This window comes from Brachyhypopomus gauderio, chromosome 14, assembly GCF_052324685.1.
Source record: "Brachyhypopomus gauderio isolate BG-103 chromosome 14, BGAUD_0.2, whole genome shotgun sequence".
In the NCBI taxonomy this organism is placed as follows: Eukaryota; Metazoa; Chordata; class Actinopteri; order Gymnotiformes; family Hypopomidae; genus Brachyhypopomus; species Brachyhypopomus gauderio.
In genome coordinates, this window is record NC_135224.1 from 16,112,577 (window position 1) to 16,117,710 (window position 5,134).

General features: G+C 39.7%; 1 long non-coding RNA gene across 1 annotated transcript; it reads left to right on the plus strand.

Moving 5' to 3' along the window:
* Positions 1-3,568: 3,568 nt before the first annotated feature.
* LOC143475526 (uncharacterized) lies at positions 3,569-4,431 on the plus strand. Its single transcript, XR_013121037.1, has 4 exons — positions 3,569-3,721; positions 3,808-3,885; positions 4,019-4,126; positions 4,265-4,431. It is a non-coding gene; the product is annotated as an uncharacterized LOC143475526 (long non-coding RNA).
* Positions 4,432-5,134: the final 703 nt, after the last annotated feature.

Sequence of the window (5,134 nt, forward strand, 5' to 3'; positions counted from 1 at the left end):
ATGTCGAAGCAGCCCTCGAGACCTTTTATGGCCAGGGAGGCCGTTAAATATAGCCCGCAACAGCAGCGGAGACGCTCGAGACTCTCACGTTCTCTGGTGGCTCAGAGATAAGTTACTCTTGATAAGTTAATTACTTGCTTTCGCTTCGTTTGTTATTTTACTATGATATAAATGTAAGCGTATAAACATTATCACGTGACATTCGTAAGCCTCATTGAATGCATATCTAGTCTTCCTCACCCTCACACACAGACACAGACAAACGCACACACACAAACGCACGTACACTCATTCTTTTTCCTGAAGAATCCCCCCCCCCAAAAAACAAACAAACAAAACAAAAATCATGCACAACCATCACAATTTTCATCCACCTGACAGAATGTAGCTATGCTTTCCAAAACCTGAAAGACTTTTTAATCTCATGGTTTATTCTCACATTAGTCAAATATAAATAGTGAAATTTCATATGAATCTACTTCATTCAGAACTTTCCTTCTTCAGTCTACAAGTGCACAACATATGTGAAAATATCTTCTGCACTGACGGAAGTGTTGTTCAGGTGAATGCTTCATGAAGCACCAAAAGTGTGCAAAGCTGCTATCAAAGTTAAGGGCGGCAATTTGAAGACAAGAATATAAAATCGGAAACAAACAGTGCATATGTGTTATCCCACTGCTTGGATGTCTTCCCTGTTTTTCTAAAACAATGAAAACTGTCAAAATAAAGTGGAGGTCTGTCCAAGTGTTTGACTGGTATTACTTGTGTGTATAAATGTGTTAGTGCTGTGTCTGAAGCTTCCACTTTGCCATAGTGGACCACACAGCTATGTTCCACACTAACAATAGCCATGCTATTGTTACCTCTGTTACATACCAAAGATGCCGACTAAAATGGGGGTAGTTCAGACTGCGGATGGCAGAGATGGAGGGGCAGGTGGGGCTAGCGGTTTGATACCAAAGTTCACTGTTACAGTGTTACATTACTCCTGGCCCTGGATGGGATAGGACCTCATGAGTCCTTTCAGCTCCTCCTTGTACCTTAAACATTGTACCTTATTTCTTTTCCCATTTCCATCCCCATTCTAGTCAAACTAATGTGTAATCTGCTGTAACCCATATGTAAAATATTCAGACTTGGAATCTAATTTTCTGTGAAGAAATCTCTAGATAAAGGGTTGTGTGTACAACATAACTGCGGTAAAGTTGGTTTCACGTTCGCATATTGGGAAGTCTTTCTTCAATAGCTTTAAGACAGTACCAGCAAAAGTGCCATAATATGCAAATTCTTATTTATAACAGTACATAACTAAACAAAAGTTTTGTTTTGAAACAGCATTTTCCTTTTTGGTCAATAAAGATTATCTTTACAGCTTCAAGATCTGATCATTGTGTTTTCCTTTTTTCGGTTTTATGTGTAATGACTGTTCAGTGCTGTTCATTTTGATTGACTCGAAGCCTGATTTTACAACATTGTTTGGTGTTGAGCACTGCTTGAAGTGTTCTGAGGCAATCGTTTGGTTTTGCAGGAAGAGTCAAAGGTTTTGTGAATTTAGTGTGTGAACTGGGCTTTGTGTTTACAGTTTGGAGAAATAGATGCATTGTTTCACGAAATGTGTCTTGGCAATTGAGAAAAACTGTTTTAAAAAGTTTAAAAACCAAAACCTTTCTGAAATGTTTGCCAGAAACCTTATGAAAGCTAAACCACCATGTAGTGGCACAGTACTCTATGCTATTACAGTTTTTGCAGCTGCTAAGACACAAAAAGTAGTCCTTATAGCACAATTTCTGAAACAACTAACCCATGTAGCCTATCTATTGACCAGGTGCGCTAAACCGTAAGCACATTCTTTGCCTTACACTCGTTTAGAAACTCTAAAACACACTTTTTGCAAAACTTTAAACACAGTTGTTCACATAAGACACAATATTCAAAACTGAAAACCATGTGTTTCTTTTGGAAAACACTGCCCCGCAACTGCTACACTCACCTACCAAAATACCATACACAGTTCTCACATGTTACAACACTTCTAGCTCATTTTTAGACATCAAAGCCTAATCCCTATAAAGAGGCCACAAGTTGCAAATATTGATGTGCATATCACTGGAGTTCAATATTGCTTAGAGATGACGATGAAGAGTACGAGAATGAGGAAGAGGATGAGCTACCATAATGGATGAGATCAGAGCCACTCTAGTTGACTAAGCATGTGTTGGGTTTTCTGAAGGCAAAGGGTCCAACTTTATCTGTGCTGCTACACTGTAGCATCATTCAGACAATTCAAAATGAGAATAGATAAGTAGACCTATCCTCTATACATACTACATCATGTACTAGACTACCCCTTGCTGGGTGGCTATCCACCTCAGAACAGAAAGCAACCATCATCAATACGGTCAGAGCCAACAACTGCATACGTTTCCGACAACTTCAACAGCACATCATTACTGACAACGTCACCATCAGCAACATCCATTCAGTGAGTCTATCCGGACTGGGCCAGTGACAATGTGAAAAACTGCACTAATTTGCCACTCATCATCATGCCACTCTTGGTCCCTACAACACTGTGCACATCATCACCTTCTTCAACACAGAGCACAACATACTCATTCTCCATCACCAGGGGGATGAACCAGAACAGTCCAGGTTTGTTGTCGTCTGGGACAACATAAGTTTGCACCGGGCTATTCAAGTACAAACTGGTTCACTGAACAACCACGATTTGTTGTGATTCACCTCCACCAAACTCTCCATTGCTGTTGAGTTCTTTTTGGCATGGAGGTGGTCGCCAACCCCCCCCAGGTCAAATACATTCAACAGGTGATGAGGTGATGGAGGAAGCTTGAGGTTCATGCAAACAAACAAAAACCTTCCCCTTGTATTTTACTTTATGGTGTAAATGTACTAAATATGCAGAAATAACTTCAGTATTTGTGAATATTCATGTATATGTGAGACCTCTGACAGACCTTCACAGCAGACTACAAACTAAACACTCAAACACATGGTAGTACAGTTTTCCATTTGTCACTTCAGTGTGTAGTCACAGATATGAAAGGTTAATCGTCTGATATTTGTGTGTAGCGGTTAGATGCAAAAATATGGTTTTGGTAAGAGTTGCAAGGGTTTTGGTTGAAGTGTGTGCTTTTTCCAAACGTGTGAGATGTTTTGCCTGTTGTGTGTGTAGCATTGTCTGCTGTGGGTTAAGTTTCGACAAAAGAGCCATAGTTTCAGAAATTGTGTCTTAGCGTCTGCAAAAAACTGTAAATGAGAAACTTTAGTGATGTGACATTTTCGTATTACACAATGAACAGCTCAAAAACTCAGCTACGCTAACTGCTGAACTAAAATAACATTCAGGTTGTCAAATATTAAGAGTGACCGTTGAGCGGGAAACAGTCGGGAAGTAGCAGGATTATTTAATTACTCGGATCGAATAACTATCGCTGAACCTTTTTTGTGATTTCTGGGGCATTATGCAACGAGTCAAGACAAAACAGGCAGATTAGCGGATTGTCACACGTAATTAGTCATCACTAATTGCTATTAATAAAGTACAGGTGAAACAGACGCCTAGTCGCGAGTTGATTCCATTATTTAAAGCCCAGTTCAAGCATCAAAATAGTATACGGTCGTATTGTTTTGGGGTAAGATAGTATAATGGGTGTTCAAAGACTTCTCGTTGTCAGTGTTTTGATTGCTATCCTTTGCCTCGGTAAGTTTCGCTTTGTTTGTAGTTATTTTGTATCTCGTTTGAATTGTGTTGGACGTTCTCAGTCTAACAAACCTCTGATGTCGTAGCTCTTGCATCTCCGCGTGAGCGTCGACAGTCAAGTGAAGCAGGCCTGCTATTATCGCGAGTGATCAGAGCTGAACAAGGTTTGAGTGTATATGACGTTTTAGGCCAACACGATGTTCCTTTCATTTTGGGGTTTTGTGTGTATGCGTGGTCCTTGTGTCCATGGTTGCATCTAGTTCTCCATATTGTGGCTGAAGTGTGGTATCTGTCCAGGTGTTCTTGGAGAACCCCTCAATGACATGAAGCTGCTAATCCATGATATGGATCTTGGTTCAGGCTTGGAGGAGACACTTAATGAGAAGGAAAGTACGAGCTAGAAGGGTAAGTAACCACTGAAGTGCTCCAATTGGTACTGGAGAACCTGTGTAGTTCAGGCTTCTTTCCTAAAATAGTGTGGCAGCCCCTTTTTTGGTTTCCCTTTGAATTTAAATAGTTAACAAATAACTTCTTTATATTCAGACCCTGAAACCAGGATGCAGTTCTTGCTGTACCATCAACTTTCCATAATCTTCCAGCTCCCATCTTCAGCACCTCTCGAACTGACTTGGGTCCATGCATGAGTTAATTGGCCTGAGCAACATCACATCTGCCCAGGAAAAGGTCTCTGAATAAATGGTTTTGAGGAACTGCTGATCACTGTCTTCTTTCTCCAACATTTGGTGTTGTGCTGGGCTAAAACCATGGTACAATCCATCTGTCTCCCACCCACTCCTGTGAAACTTCTTGCTTTATCTAACAAATGGCCTCTGGCAGTGAAGTACAAATAAAGTACAGCATTCTTAACTTGACTGCAATCTTTGTTAGAAACTTGGATATTGGATAAACTCTTTAGATATGGTTCTGAAGTTGAGTCTTTCTGTGGAAGATATTATATATTGATGCAGCACCTTCATCCACTTGGTTGGGGGATTTTGTAGAAAATTTGTTTGGGGGTTGGAAGTTCGAATTGCAAAGGAGGAAAGAATACCCACGATCTTGTTGAAATGTGATTCCACCCCCACACTTTTGTCAATTACACATTTAGTGTAATTAAAAAGTTTAATCTAATGCGGTGATACCGCTAACCATCGACTCTATAGATGAGGTTTATGATTGCTTGAATTTCCATTTTTAGAGCAGAAATGTTCTGATACGGTTCAAAGTGATACACATGAAAGACCATAATCGGCTTCATAAAACATCAGATTTTATTTTGTAATGAGTCTAGCTTTTTTTTTTTTCTCTATATTGAACAGATAAAGTTAACTTTTTGACATTTAACCTAGGTTTTCTGTCAACCAAGTGTATTTGGTGAAATGAATGGACAAAGAACACAATTGATTTTTGGTA